The sequence below is a fragment of the Ambystoma mexicanum genome, chromosome 1p (genome assembly GCF_040938575.1).
Source record: "Ambystoma mexicanum isolate Mex_15411 chromosome 1p, UKY_AmexF1_1, whole genome shotgun sequence".
NCBI classification, from domain to species: Eukaryota; Metazoa; Chordata; class Amphibia; order Caudata; family Ambystomatidae; genus Ambystoma; species Ambystoma mexicanum.
This window is the reverse complement of record NC_090921.1, coordinates 21907435-21924109: the sequence shown is the minus strand read 5'-3', so window position 1 is coordinate 21924109 and position 16675 is coordinate 21907435.

The following is a 16675-nucleotide window of genomic DNA, read 5'->3' as shown; positions in this document are numbered from 1 at the left end:
CAGGGGAGGGTGGGTGATCGGTTGGTGTAGTCTATGTCTGCAAGGGGGAAATGCCTACGTTGTGTGTGTGTGTGTGTTTGCGTGGGCTGTGTTGTTGGTGCATGTGTGTGTGATTTGTGGGGCAGAATATTTACTGTGGTGAGTGAGGGGGTGCCTACTGTGCGTGTGTGTGCATTTGTATTTGTCCGCTGTGTGGTTGGTGCTTTGTCTGTCAGGGGAGGGTGGGTGATCGGTTGGTGTAATCTATGTCTGTAAGAGGGAGATGTCTACTTTGTGTGTGTGCATGTGTGTGTGTTGGCTATGTCGTTGGTGCCTGTTTGTGTGATTTGTGGGGGAAGAATATTTACTGTGGTGTGTGAGGGGGTGACTACTGTGCCTGTGTGCATTTGTATTTGTCAGCTGTGTGGTTGGTGCTTATGTGTAGCGATGCCCAGTGACCAGTTAGGGAGCATAAAGGTGTCTGACCACCACATTAGACTGCAGAAGGTTACTAGAGCACTAGTCCCCATATCACATATCCCTCCAATGAGCTTCCAGGATGGTCTCGGAGGAGGCATGTGCAGGCAAGTCTACCTCCATTGGGAGGCTGTCATTTATGCATGGGGTGCATACCTGGCACGAGGGGCATGACACTCCATACGTGTCATCGCGGGCACTAATGTTCATTAGTTTGGGCCACAGATTCTAAAGTTGCAACTGGACACATCACTCCTAATTAAGCGGGGAAGGATAGCTCAGGGGCAAGGCATTTGACTTGGAAGCAAAACAACAAAGTGCAACATAGGGTCGAATCCCGACCCCGCTTAGAAACCACTTGCTGGTATTACGCGCGTTATAAAAGAACAATTATAATATAAGAGCAATTTGGTAGGTCCGGCCATGAAGAACTTCTGCCACACTAAAGAACAAATCAAGACATTCCTCCCCCTGCTTGACACACACATGTACACACACAAACACCCTCACACACATCATATTAAGAGGAATTGATGCCAGGAGCTTCAGCCTTTTCACTGCACTGCCCCAGTTGGCACACTTGGCAGAGGTCCACTATATCCTGTGATTATGGCCAGGTAGCATCAATGGACATCAGAGATGGTTCCAGCCTTGAATTCCTACACAGAGGAGACAGGTGTAGCCATTGTTGCTCATCCCAGTGAGGCTCACTACTACCAGCCAAGCTTCCCATTCATTGCGTTGCCTCAGATCTCAATTATTCTCTCCTACTTCACATCATCGCTCAATTCACCCTGCAACTCTACTGACCCTGCCCAATAGCTGCCAGCTGAGCACCGATTCATTACACTGCTCCAGAGCTACAGCATCTAATCCCTCTCTTAGCAGCTCCATCCACCCACGGATGCAGCACTTATGATCCGGTCTGCTACTGCCAGCCGAGCTTCTATTTATTACACTGCCCCTGATCTACAGCATCTATTCCCTCTCTCAGCCGCTCAATACACCCACAGATGCAGCACTTATGATCCTGTCTGCTAATGCCAGCCGGCCAAGCTTCTATTTATTACACTTCCCCTGATCTACAGCATCTATTCCCTCTCTCAGCCGCTCAATACACCCACAGATGCAGCACTTATGATCCTGTCTGCTAATGCCAGCCGGCCGAGCTTCTATGTACTACACTGCCCCTGATCTACAGCATCTATTCCCTCTCTCAGCAGCTCAATACACCCACAGATGCAGCACTTATGATCCTGCCTGCTAATGCCAGCCGAGCTTCCATTCACACAGCCCCAGATCTACAGTATCTATTCCCTCTCTCAGCAGCTCAACCCAACCACAGGTGCATCACCTATGATCCTGTCCGCCAATGCCAGTCGAGCTTCTATTTATTACACAGCCCCAGATCTACAATATCTATTCCCTCTCTCAGCAGCTCAATCCACCCGCAGATGCAGCACTTATGATCCTGTCTGCTAATGCCAGCCGAGCTTCCATTCTTTACACTGGCCCAGATCTACAATACCTACCTGCAGTGTAACTGACCAGTGCCTCCATACGGCGCAGATCATTGACACACTTGTGCAAACAGTTGCCGAAACACGCACCCAAACTGAAGAAATACAGTACAGAGTGGGTTAAAGGAACCGCCCACAAGATGTTTATGCCATGGCCACAGGGTGGGTCCTTATCTAGAGCTGTTTTGATGACACATGATGACATATTTGCATTCCACATATACGGGTAAAAAGTTAGACAAACACCTCGCTGTTCTAGAACTTTGGAAAATGTATCAACAGGAAAAGGAAGAGGAGCCGCCAATAGATTGGATTCTTAATGCATGCACAGAGGGGGGTGAGACTCCTACCGTGCCACCCGCCCCATCTGAAACAGAGGGTGAGGAAAGTAAAGACGAGGGATTATACCCGCTGAGAGAGCTCAACCCCGCATACGGGTCACCTACGCAAAGTAGTGACGAAATTCAAGGGAAATATAAGGATAAGGATATTACCTCCATAGTCCCACGGGACAAGGGGAGACGCGATGACGAAAGAAGGAATCATGCACAGACAAGTGCATCTCTCGACAAAGAGAGTGAAGGGAAACGAAGACAGATCTGATGAGATAACATTCGCAAAAAATGAATGGATGGGAGGACACATTTTATTGAAACTTGATGGCAAAGGGATTGATGCCGCGAAACGAAAGGAGAGGTTAGATGAGGTACAGAGAAAGGGAAAAGAGAACGAGTTAAGAGATGAAAAAATAAGAAAAAGAGACAGACAAAGGTGAGAACAGCTATATCGCGAAGTGCAAGAAAGACAACTCGATCGCAACCCAAGACCAGCCAATGATCAAGACAGACAGAAGCAGCAGAGGTTAGAGGAAGAGCAAAAGATACGTGAGAAAAGAATAAAGAGACAAAGAGATGAGGCAATTTGAAGGTCAGATGAACGGAGAAATTAAAAGAAAAAGGAAGAAAATAGAGTCAGAGAAGAGGTGAGGAAACGCAAGGAATTTGATGAGGATGTAGAACGTAAGTGAAGACAGAGAGCACGCGATCTTGAATATCTGGGAAGAGAGGTTAAAAAAACAGATCCAGTAGTAGATTGGGAAGGCATCGAAGAATTTCTTCCTGCGTATGATTCAGTACCAGGCATGTCTAGGGCAAATATGGAAGATGACTTCAACACCAGAAGCATCGGCGAAACGATTGATAGAATATATGATGAAATGGGGTTAGAACAAACACCCCAAGGCGAGGGGGAAGACGAGCGCCTGGAGAGCACTCAGCTTTACAACACTGAGGATGTCAGCCAAAGTAGTGGGAATAGGGAACTATCCCTGGATAGATTAGAAACAAGTAGAAACCAAGAAGATACAAGAAATTGCACAAATTGGGGACAGACAATGTCCAACTCGGAAAGAGAGGAACGCGAGGAAAATGAGGAAGAGAGATGGAGACGACTCCCAAGAGAGAAAGAAATAAGATGGTCAGACACTAGTGAGTCTGCACCAAGAGCATCAGAATCAGCCACACAGTCTGACTGACATGAAGAAGTATCTCATGTTCAGAGGGGGGTGTCTTCACCACCCTACATGGACAGACTTAGGTCTCTACCAGGCAGACAGTGATACGGGAATATTACCCTGGCAATAGACAGGAGAACAATGAGAGAAGAGAGAGAGGGCTATGAATCACAATTTCCGTTACTCGAGAAAGGGGGAGTAAGACCACAATATATTCCATGGCCACCCATGGATCAAGAAAATTTGAAAAACAAGCTTCCAATGCTGATATCGGCAGCCGGAAAGTGGATATATGAGTTAGAAAAAATGACAGGAGGAAACACGTTAGCTATAGGGGATATCAAAGGTCTCCTAATCACCATACATGGTGAGAGAGCAGACGATGTGTGGGCACGAACAGGCTACCCTGGTGTAACCACAATTAATACCGCACTTGACGGAGCTCCATTTAACAATTGTAGAGCCGCAGTATCGAAAGCACTACGAGTGCTATATCCAGATACTTCCGATATGGGAGCTATAATGACACGAAAAATGAAGGAATCTGACGATCTGTTAATTTATATACAGAATTTTCAAGACGCATGTGTACTCGAGACTCATGAATCTTGGACGAAATCTATACCTGTGTTCTACCATATATTGTGCCAAGGGCTGCTAGAGCTGGTACAGAAGCAGCTCAAGAAGTTGATGGGAATTGAGGCCAAGCCTTGGGCTGAAATACAGCTTACCATCGTACACTATTGCAGATTGCTGCAAGAAAAGAATCGCAAAAAGGAAGCTGCACATAAGGGCGAGGAAGCAAAATTGGCACAGAAGAAATTGTCAAAATATGCTCTTGAGGGAGCCATGATAACAAGCACAGCTGAATCAAGCATGCAGCAGGTGTCTAATCCACAGCAGAATAATCAGGGAAATATGGGTTTTTACCCCAGGGGAAGAGGATTTAGGGGAAGAGGATGGCAGAATAATCAAGGAGGTTTCAAAATATGCAAAATGGTAATCAAGATATGCAAACGGGCAAATGACCCGACCACCGCCAGTATGTTGGTTGTGTGGAATGACAGGGCACTTAGCCCGCACATGCAGAAACCAAGGTATGATGCAGAATGGCCAAGGAACAGGAGCAGGCATGGCAAATCCACCTGCCGTTTTACAGCAGAGTGTTGCACAGAATCACACAGTGCAGCAACAAGTGCCAGGAGCGCAACAAGGGGTGCAACCGCAAAGCATGGGGAATTTTCCACAAGGACAATCCCAGCAGGCACTGCTGCAACTATCACAGAAGATGAGCACAGGGCAGACCATGAACCCTGGAATGGGAAGTAACAATGTGAATGGGGGAAATCTGCCACCACACAGTGGGCCAAATTTGTATATGGACTAGGACAGCCCTGATGTGTTCTATCTTATCAGTGACACCAGACCCTCACAGGGAACCTAGGGTGGATGTCATTATAGGGGATAAATAATATTCCTTCTTAGTTGACACGGGTGCAACACGCTTGTGCATATGTGAAGGCAAGTTTTCTTTGTCCGGCGAAGCCATAAATACTAGAGTTTTACAGGAGCGACAAGTCATGTTCCCTTCACAAATGCACTTCCAGTCTCCATAGGAGAACGTGAGATGAATGTGCCTTTAATATATTCACGTCAGACCCCAGTGAACATTTTGGGTCAAGATTTAATGACAACGTTAAACATGACAATCTCGTTCGCGGAGGAGGACTTAATATGTTCAACTCTAGGAATGCATTATTCAAATGTATGCGAAATGATCAGAGCATACGCAGGACACACAGCCATGAGGGGCATACCATTAGAGCCCGAAATATTTGCATATGGTATGCGTGTGCTTATGGCAGGATTGCCAGGCCTTGCAGACAGAATCATGAGAACCCCTATTCAGGCCAAGAATACCGATGCACGAGGAAAAGGGACAAGTATTTCCCTTGATGATACACACAGCTGCAGTACGAGGGAGGGTGGCCTTGATTGACGGTTATGATGACAAAGGCCGACAATGGTGCGCAGTAATTGCCATTGAAGAAGGATATCGATTGACTGACGTCACCGATGACGAGCTGTTTAAGGAACAAGCATATATGGGAGAGACAATGGTGGAAGTGAGTCTCACCTTTTGGGTAAAAATGATCCATAGAGAAGTACCTCAGATAATGATGTTGGCACGAAACCACCCTGAATACTGTGATGACAACATGGCCCAAGTGCCAGTCTCAGTGTGGACCACAGGCCACTATGACATAGGCCTTTTGAAGGGGGTTGGAGAAGTGAAGATTAAATTGAAACCAGGAGCAATACGACAATATCCCATGTCCAGAGAGGCAGATGAAGGGATTTTTAAGACAATCTCGGCTCTGATGGAGCAGGGCATCTTAGTGACGTCAGAATCGTCATGCAATACTTTGGTTTATCCGATCAGGAAATCAAAGGGGGGTCTTGGAGGCTAATCCAGGATTTACGCCAATAAATGATATTGTTGAGGCCGAGTTCCTTTTAGTCCCTAACCCGGCTACAATTCTATGTAATGTACCTGTTGAGGCAAAATATTTCATGGTGATTGACTTAAAAAATGAATTTTTCTCATTCCTGTTGCACCGCGATTCACAAGATCTGACGTCATTTACATTCAGAGAGATGCATCTGAAAAGCATGAGGCTGCCCCAGGGGTATTGTGAGTCTCCATCTATTTTTAACAGAGTCCTGCAGATGGACTTGAGCAATATTGCACTAAAAAGTGCCGTCCTGCAATACGTGGATGACATCTTAATGTGCAGCACCACAGAAGAGCAATGCAGGCACGATTCTGTTCAGATATTGACTATACTGGCTGAGAAAGGATAAAAGGTGGACAAGGAAAAGTTACAATATTGTCAACAAGAAGTGCTGTACATAGGCCAGCTGATCTCACATGAGGGAAAGATAGTGAAACTTGAAAGGGCTGAAGCCATACTGGACCCGGCTAAGCCACACATGATAAAACAGATGCAGAGTTTTTTAGGCCTATGCAACTATGTCAGAACATGGGTCTTCGACTAAAGCTCTTACACTAAGCCTTTACTTCAGGCCCTAAAGAAGGCCCAAGTGACGAAAGAAAGGATTGAATAGTCTGAGACCATGGGAAAGGGGTTTGCTGAGCTCATAAGAGCTATTTGCACAGCACCAGTTCTAGGGATGCCCAATTATGCAGAGGAATTTTACCTGTTTTCCCACATGAATGGCAGCGTTATGACGGCAGTACTCACACAGAGAACCATGTTGGGGTACAAGTAGGTTTCCTAGCGAAGTGTTCCAGCCAGAGGGCTGGGTCATTGAGATAAAGGTTGGAGTAGTTATTGAAGTGATGTAGGCCTATGGTGGTGGTCGCGGGGCCCATTGTAGGGATCACACTAAGCAGAGTCAGGTGGGCTTAGGTGAATCAGGGTGTCAAATAGCTGATTGATTATCAGCCGTGGGGGAGGTGTGAGTATCTGAGTGGCAATGGCTGCCTGAAAGGGCAGTACATGGTACAATATAAGGAGCGCCCTAAAGAGCATGGTGGTAGTGCGCAACACCTAGGTCCAAGATAAGTCACACCATTAAAAATCACTTCCCAATTAGGCCCGCTGGGAGAAACCTTGAATGGGTTAATGCATATTTTGGAAACTAACGATGAGAGTCCTCAAATTCTTCACGCTATTTTGGGGAACGTTGGTAGATGTCATCGAGACTCCACAAATGGAATGCTTGTTTGAGCTAAATCCGGTCCCGGAAGTGTGGCCCCCGGAAGATGAGGAAGCAATTTTGGTACCTCACATAAGAGGGGGCCAAGGGGATCAACCAGAAGATGACATAACCCAAACATCCAGGAATGGGAATAATTTAGGACTGCCGACAATAGTGGCCCTGAATTTCATTTTAGGATCTTTGGTGAAAGTTTTCCAAACATTAAAAGGGAAGTGGAACAACACTCAGGACTATTGTTGGAGTTAACAAAAGATATGGAATCAGTGGATTCAAACCTAGTGGCATTAAAATCTGCCAGTAACGAGGAAAAGATAAAATCTACGGAGACTTTAATAATTATTCAGAGGGTGCAAACTGAAAAATCTGACTTTCTGATCAATCAAAGTTCTGAGTTAAAGACAGATTTAACTAAGATAAATGAAAAGTTGTATTTCGGTTTCCTCAATTATGGCCCTAAGATTCCTCAAATTGAGGCGGATTCTCCGCCAGAAGATTCTCTGTGGGATGATATGCCTTTATCGGCATCTGTGATGGAGGGATTCATGCGCCTCGCTCAGTTGGTGGAGAATGAACCCCCACAAGTCACAGATATTCAAATTATGAAGGAGCAGATCATACCTAATTTTATTTATTTATTTATTTATTTATTTATTTATTTTTGATAGTTGTAACAACAAGAAAGTGAATGGCAAAACAAAGAGAAAAGAAGAAGAGCAAAAAATGGGACAGAAAGTTCAGCCGACTGTGAAGAATCAGGACTCAAGTTGCCATCAAGGTTCCTGTAAGCAGTTTATACGAAAGCTAAAAGAAAGTTAGCATGGAACATACAGAAAAGGGTAACCGGAATGGTCCTAAACCGGGCTCAACTAAAGCCCGGAAAGTAATCTCTCCAGAAAGGGGAGATAAGAAGAAAGGGGAAGAACCTATTCCGGCTATTCTTAAAGTTACAGTGAGTAGTCAAACAGATCAGTTGGCGCCACCGAAAACAACTGCCACAATTCCTTTATGCTCAAAGCAACAGCCTCAACCAAAACAGCCAATATTAAAATTGGCTCCAATCTTCTTGAGGAAGACAACTCAATCCACAACAATAAGTAAGAGTCTGTATGTTGAATTGCTTTTGGGAAACATCCAAGAGTAAGCTTGTAATGAATTAGGAAGAACTAGTAGGGGTATAAATGAAGGTCCTGTAATCAAAAATTGGACTGTGAATCAGATGTTCAATAAACAGAAAATTCTTCCTACGCTTAAAATACCAACTACTGTCCCTACGGCCAATAATTATGTGTTCACCAACGCGGCCAGTTTGTCCTTCTTCTTTAGTAAAACTAATAACAAGAAGCATAATAACTCTATAAATCGTCCGATAATCCTGAATGAAATGAAATCTATGAACTTATTAAGATTCTTGACGTCGGGGGACATTGATCGGGTCAGTTTTCCAGTCTACCCAGACCTTACTTTTACTGAAGTCCAGATGAGATCAAGACTTGTTCTGGAAACGATGCTGGATGCGAATGAAGAATGGCAGAAAAGAGGCTATATCATTTCAAGAACTCCACCTTTGGAGGTCGAAAAACCTTGGAGCACGGTTCTAGGGGTTCAAGATCAAATGGGGTTAAATGGAGCTGCTATCGGTGGAGTGGCCCCGAATCTCTGGGACATGGTTCCTGAAATTATAGCACAAGTAATCCAGAAAATTAGCCTGCCCGAATAGAAGATCTAGCTAAGCTGGAGCTAAAATGCCTTTCCTGGAATATGAGGGGACATAATTCTTTCTCCAAGGATACCCAAAGACAATATATTTTTCATAACTTCGATCTGGTTTCATTTCAAGAGATGTGGTTGATGGATGTACTGGGAATTGATGGTTTCTCGATATTTCAGCAATTCGCCAAGCATGGAGGGTGTGGTCGGCCAAGTGGTGGTCTATTGTTGGCATGTAGAAAAGATGTTTTTTCATAAATGTGCCCTGATTTCAAATATAATACAGGGCCTGTTGGTAGTAAGATAGCAAGTTAGAGAACATAGGGTTACTACACATTGGGTGGTGATTACAGTGTATTGGAATCCATCGATCAACGCTTTGGCAGTGTTCTTGTAATTGCTGTCAGATTTGCTGGTGGTAATTCTATCTCAGTTCCCAACCGATGAATTGCTAATACTGGGAGATTTTAATTCGCAATGTATTAATACAAATTGGCCACCATTTCCATCCAAGAAGATGACGAAAAATGGGCAGATGTGGGTGGACTTTATGGCTGAATGGATTATAACAATGCTAAATGACAATGTAAAGAACGATATTCCAGGTGCTCCAACTTGGTGGAGAGGGTCTACGTTTTCAACAATTGATTATGCCTTTGCTTCTAGTAAAAAATGTTGATAAATGTTTGTCCTTGATCCTTTTGCAAACCAAAGATAGTGATCATGTAATGTTGGTCGTTGCTCTAAAAATGTAAAATGTTTTTAGAAGTCCACAATACTCTCAACGGTTACAGGTGAATAGAGCGGGGAATATAATGGTGAAGTTTAAACAGTGGGGTCAGTCCCTTACAGATAATTTGGAAAAAGCAATTAACAACTTGCTAGAGTTTCAATTGAAGGGATACTGTAAACCAGCTAACTATATTACATTTTTGTGGGGTCTAAATGCCCCCATAATGGGGAATGAGAAGCCCCGTATGATTCATAGACATTATTTCGATAATGAAATTCATGAAAAAAAAGAAAATACTGAGAGCTGAAAAATATAAAATTAAGAAATCTATGAAGGATAGTAAGAAATGTGCCTTCTATCTAATGAAGGTAAGCAATACATATAAAATCTGGGTCAGATCACATAGGTTTATGTTGTCACATAAAGACGGGGAAGAAATCCTAAAAGCAGTCTTGATGCGAAATTCAAGGAATTTCTGGTCGATTGCTAATTCTACTCTAACCCGCGGTGACCCTATGCAAACTTCATGTATTGAAGAAAACGTTGGTATTGAACATTTCACTAAAATCTATGCCCAGACTAAAGCGGTAGAACAGTTTTCCATGAATGAGTCGATGGTTTTTAAAGTGGACGATATTATAGATCTAATAACGAAATCTCCCAACTCAAAAGCCCGGGGCCTAACGGCCTTTCTAATTCCATCTTGAAGAAAAATGCATCGATCTGGGCTGTAGTGTTTAAGATCCTGTCTGACAATATCTTGGAATTCCAACTGATTCCTGACTCATGGAAGAAGGCAATTGTTATTCCAATTTACAAAAAGGGAGACTGTCTACTGGCAGCTAATTATCACCCAATATCCCTCCTAGATGCGGATGGAAAAATCTTCTGTGGTCTACTTTTGGGGGAACTGGAGGGTTGGGCGGCAGCTAGGGGTATTTTACTGAAAGAAGAGACAGGCTTCAGAAAAGGCATATCAACCATACTAAATATACTGACCCTGGGTTGTATTTCCTCGTCTTCCAGGGCAAAGGGTGGCCCGGCTCTTGTTTGTGCATGGTTAGACCTGTCAAGGGCTTTTGACACCATAAATAGGAGTCAATTATGGTGTAAATAAAAAAATCGGGCCTTCCAGATCGCCTACTGAATATTTTGATTCACCTTCAGCAGGGTTCAACACTGACAGTTAGGCTGTCAAAATCAGGACAGTTATCGAAGCTGATTGCCACTGAGAGGGGTGTTCGACAAGGCTGTTTGTTGGTTCAGTTCCTTTTTATTTTATTTATGGCAGATCTGTGTGAATGGTTGGTGGGGAAATGTCTGGTGGCGCCCAAGTTTGGAACTGGTATTGTAAATTGGTTGGCTTATGCCGACGACATTGTGGTAATGGACCACTGCCAGGTCGGTTTACAGCGATTGTTGAATGCCCTAGCGGAATATGCCTCCTTGAATGAAATGATTATCAATCCGGATAAATCTACAATCATGATTTTCAAACATCCAAAGAAACGTACTAAAATCTATGTATGGTCTTTAAATAACTTGCCCATTCCAGTTTGGGCACCCAGATTGTGGCCTACCCTTCACAGATTAATTTCCTGTCTAATATGGAGATCATGCTGAGAAAGCTGGGAGCTCAAATGGGGAGATTATATTATAAACATTGCCGATTCTCATTGCTGCCTTTAATAAAATATTATGTGGGGAAGGTGGATTTCTCTGTGACATATGGTTCGGAAGGAATTTATCAGGCCTTTAAGGCAAATTGAGACAGATTGGAAGGGAACATTTGGAAGACGGTGTTGGCTCTCCCAACTGCTATTCCAATCGCATGTGTCCGGTTCGAACTGGGCCTCGGTTCATTGTTATCGATATTGGAGTGGAAATGGCTTAGTCAGTATAAGCTGATCTTGGTGCCACCAAAGAAATCGCTATATGAAGATGCTGCACATCAACTGATATTGAATAATAACTTGTTTTTAAAAGCATTAGTTCTGAAGTGCAAAAAAATATTAGATATGTCGGATAGCTCCAGTGAAATTCGAATCCAGAATCCAATGAAGGTTAAAGAACTAGTCAAGAGAATCGACTGGATTAGAACTATCAAATAGATGACAGAGGCTAAATGATCTTCCTCTTGGTCTGAATATGATAAACCAAGAGGAATGCTGCCGGCGTATCTAAAGAAAAGTTTAAATCCAAGGACTAGAATGGAGTTTTTAAGCTTTCGGTTGAATTTGGTATTAACGTTGGAAATCAAACATATCAGAGACCCGATAACATTTCCGACTAATACATGTAATTTATGTGAAGAAGGGGTGAAACAAACAATTGCACATTTGCTATCTGAATGCTCAGGGACCTGGTGCAACAGACCCAAAAGGTTACAAAGATTTGTCTATGATCCCAGAATGCTAAACTCAAAGATGTTTTGGCAGAGAATGGGTTAGGGGCATGAAACCTTTCTCACGGCAGAAGTGATAGTTTTATTAAAAGAATTAGAGTTACTTGGTGCTATGACTTAGATGAACTGATTACGGTGAAACTAAAATCGATATGAGATGGTGACTCTGATCATTTAGATTTTCTTTCTGTACAAATTGTTGAAGTGGAAGGAAGTCTCTTATTTATATTTCCACATATATTTTATTGTAACATAATGGTTTTACTGTTTTCTTTTTTTTTCTAGGTTATATTGAGAAATAGTTATGTTGTTTTGTTTTGTGAGATGTATTTATGTGGTTATTTTTTGGTGTTCTTTTTTATGTCTTGTGTAAAAAGTCAAAAAAAATGATTGACTAAAATTCACCAAAAAAAAGAAAATGACTGCCGGATCATAGGTTGGCCACTAACCATTACTCACCATTCCCCATTGGGTCCTTTGGACCCAATGGGAGTTTCCGGTGCAATTACTGTGTGGTAATACAACCGACGGTAACAGCGCCAAAAATGGGAATTTTTCTGGCGTGTTTACCCCCAGCTCTGAGCTGGAATACGAAATAATATAGGGGAAAGGAATTCCTAATGAATGTGAATAAAGCTTGGGGAAGGGAACCCCTGCAAGTGCTGTGATTGCGGGATCCAAGGCCGGTTGAGGGAGACCTACGGGATGCTGAATCAGATACTTTTGTTGAACTGTGAAAGAACTTTTGGAAACTTGAATAAGTGACTTTAACGTGGAAAGCCAAGCGGGCCTCTACCCACCTTTTGAATTGAACTACCTTTTTTTTAAAAATAAACTACGCCAGAGTGTTTCATCCTGTTCACAGGGACCGCCTTTTTCCGTGCTCTCCAATGTTGGGAGGATAGCTGACTCAGCCACCTTGATTTTTTATGTTTTAACACTGACTTTCCTTTGCATACACATTCCCCTTTGCACACTTTTTGTATAAGAGATAGGGTAGGTATTAGGTTATGTTATTATAGGCCATTTTGATATGACATAGACTGACTAACACTGTGTTTTCTTTATTATTTGATGCTAGAGACTACTCCCATCATAGCTATTGGGCAAAGTTTGAGCTTTTCGAAAAGCCAAGAGATGAATAAAGGTTTTTAAACTTGTAACTCTTGTGTCAGTGTCATACTTGTGATACATTGCCTCCCTTACACACTGATGTTTCAAGAGTCTGAGACAGGACTTCTCCACAGAATTATCAGTAAATGGGCACATAGTATCATGCTACAATCCATCTCTAAATAAAACTGCGTCTTCCCCTGCTTCCTGTAGCTGTTGCTCCTGTGCCTTCTGCCTGACTGTAACGCTCACCTGATTCCCGCAGAGGCGCCGGTCTTGACTGGGTGAATGCCGTATCTTCAAAGGTGATGTGTAACACACGGTTGGCTCTTTGGGCTGGACCTCTGTGCACTGTATGTCTGACTTGAAGAGTAAGATGTCTGCAGATAGAAAATATGGGATTAATGAACTGGGGTTATTGGGTGCCTCTCTCCTCTTCCCTTTCTCTTCTCCTGTAGAACCCCAAAGGTTAACGCCCTCACCTTAGGTAAGTGAACGCCGAGCTCTCCATCTGCCTCGGGGCAGGGTGCCGTAACCAGTTTCTTCACTGGATAAGGGTGCAGGCCTCTTGACCTCAGAGGACTGCTGTCCGTCGTTAACTGCACGAACGGTAAGTTCTGGGCACTTCAAATGTCTTAAAAGTCTTTTGTAATGATATCTCTTGTTTTGCAGGGTTCCGGCGATGGCGGATGGCGGGCTGATGAGAGTTGAGGATCGAACCCGCGTGAGGAATAGAAGCGCCTGGAAGCACGTAAGTAAGCGCTTGTAGCCTGCTTCACGATGCGCACTAACTGTCCCTTTTATCTTGCAGGTACAAGTTCGGAGCTTTAGAGAAGCTGAAGGGTGCTGGAATACCCACTGAATTCGGCGTGGGAAGGAGTAATGGCACGTGAGTAATAAAGTTGCCCAATGTCTTTAAACGCACCTTCTTTTGTCTTTCAGATGCGGGATGCAGCGCCGAAGGCCTCCGGAGCGTGCGAAGAGCTGGTAAGCTTTTGTCTTTCAGATGCCGGAATGCAGTGCGAAGACCTCCGGAGCATGCGAATAGTAGGTAAGCCTTTGTCTTTCAGATGCCGGAATGCAGCGCGAGGCGTTGGTGACAGCCGATGGACCAGGTAAGAGATGCGCTGCCACTGAAGACCGTAGTGCTAACCTGTTCTTTCTTTGTCTTTACAGGTGCTGCTGAAGACTGGATTCCAGGATGGTAAGCCTTTGTTCCCTTAGGCCCAGGATCAGAAGCAGAAGACACGATGAGCGTTCTGCTGCAGAGAATGCAAAATAACACAAAGGAAGATTCATCCATCGGGTGTGGTTTAAATAGCCTCCTGTAGTGCTTAGTGTCTCCTTCCACAGCCACGCCTAGGTAAGAAAAGAGTTCCTGCTTTCCAGAAGAGTTCCAGTGTTCTGAACCTAGGGAGTGGCTCCTGCCCCACCCAACAGGAAAAGTAGTCCCAAACAGAAGAGGATCAGGGGTTCAACTGGCAGGTAAGTAAGCAGCATGGTCTGCTGCAGGTAAGTCCACCCAAGCATTATGACCCCGGCGCTTCCAGCGCTGGGACTGGGCATCTTTATGAGCCTGGTGCCACTGGCGCAAGGACAGGGTCCAAAAGGTCCCAATTGGGACTGGCTGGCACTCGGAACCGGGGTTATGGGTCTGCTTCCAAGGGAGTCGGCCAAGTCCTGATCTTTTGGAAGCAGAGATCATGACACTGACATTGCTACTGTGCTTCCTGCCACCTCTGAACTCAGCCATAGACACTTCTTCCCCTGCTTCCTGTCACTGGTGCTCCTGTGCCGCCTCCCTGACATTGCTACTGTGCTTCCTGCTGCCTCTGAACACAGCTGTAGCCACTTCTTCCCCTGCTTCCTGTCACTGGCGCTCCCATAGCTCTCAACCATTTGTGTCACAAAGGCGGGTGTAATCACCCGATTTTGTTTTTGGCGGGTGAGACGCCCATTGGAATGAATGGGCTTGCAGGAGGCCTGGCGGGTGAGTCAGCCCTTCACAAGGCGGGTGACACCCGCCAAAAGCGTGTGAGTTGAGAGCTATGGGCGCTCCTGTGTCTTCTGCCTGACATTGCTACTGTGCTTCCTGCCACCCCTGAATGCAGCTGTAGCCACTTCTTCATCTGATTCCTGTCGCTGTTGCTTCTGCGCCTTCTGCTTGACATTGCTACTGTGCTTCCTGCTGCCTCTGAACTCAGCTGTAGCCACTTCTTCCCCTGCTTCCTGTGGCTGTTGCTCCTACGCCTTCTAACTGACATTGCTACTGTGCTTCCTGCCACCTCTGAACTCTGCTGTAGCCGCTTCTTCCCCTTCTTCCTGTGGCTGTTGCTCCTGTGCCTTCTGTCTGACATTGCTACTGTGCTTCCTGCCGTATCTGAACTAAGCTGTAGCCGCTTCTTCCTCTGCTTCCTGTAGCTGTTGCTCCTATGCCTTCTGCCTGACATTAGTAATGTGCTTCCTGCTGCCTCTGAACTAAGCTGTAGCCGCTTCTTCCTTTGCTTCCTGTAGCTGTTGCTCCTATGCCTTCTGCCTGACATTGCTACTGTGCTTCCTGCCACCTCCGAACACAGCTGTAGCCTTTACTTCCTCTGCTTCCTGTCGCTGTTGCTCCTGTGCCTTCTGCCTGGCATTGCTACTGTGCTTCCTGCCACCTCTGAACACAGCTGTAGCCTCTTCTTCCTCTGCTTCCTGTCGCTGTTGCTCCTGTGCCTTCTGCCTGACATTGCTACTGTGCTTCCTGCCACCTCTGAACACAGCTGTAGCCGCTTCTTCCTCTGCTACCTGTAGCTGTTGCTACTGTGCCTTTTGCCTGACATTGCTACTGTGCTTCCTGCCACCCCTATATGCAGCTGTAGCCACTTCTTCCTCTGCTTCCTGTCACCGTTGCTTCTGATCCTTCTGCCTGACATTGCTACTGTGCTTCCTTCCACCTCTGAACTCAGCTGTAACGACTTCTTCCTCTGCTTCCTGTAGCTGTTGCTACTGTGCCTTTTGCCTGACATTGCTACTGTGCTTCCTGCCACCCCTGAACGCAGCTGTAGCCACTTCTTCCTCTGCTTCCTGTCGCTGTTGCTTCTGCACCTTCTACCTGACATTGCTACTGTGCTTTCTTCCACCTCTGAACTCAGCTGTAAACACTTCTTCCCCTGCTTCCTGTAGCTGTTGCTACTGTGCCTTCTGCCTGACATTGCTACTGTGCTTCCTGCAACCTCTGAACACAGCTGTAGCCACTCCTTCCTCTGCTTCCTGTAGCTGTTGCTTCTGCGCCTTCTGCCTGACATTGCTACTGTGCCTCCTCCCACCCCTGAACGCAGCTGTAGCCATTTCTTCCTCTGCTTCCTGTCGCTGTTGCTTCTGCACCTTCTGCCTGACATTGCTACTGTGCCTCCTGCCACCTCTGAACACAGTTGTAGTCGCTTCATCCTCTGCTACCTGTAGCTGTTGCTACTGTGCCTTCTGCCTGACATTGCAATTGT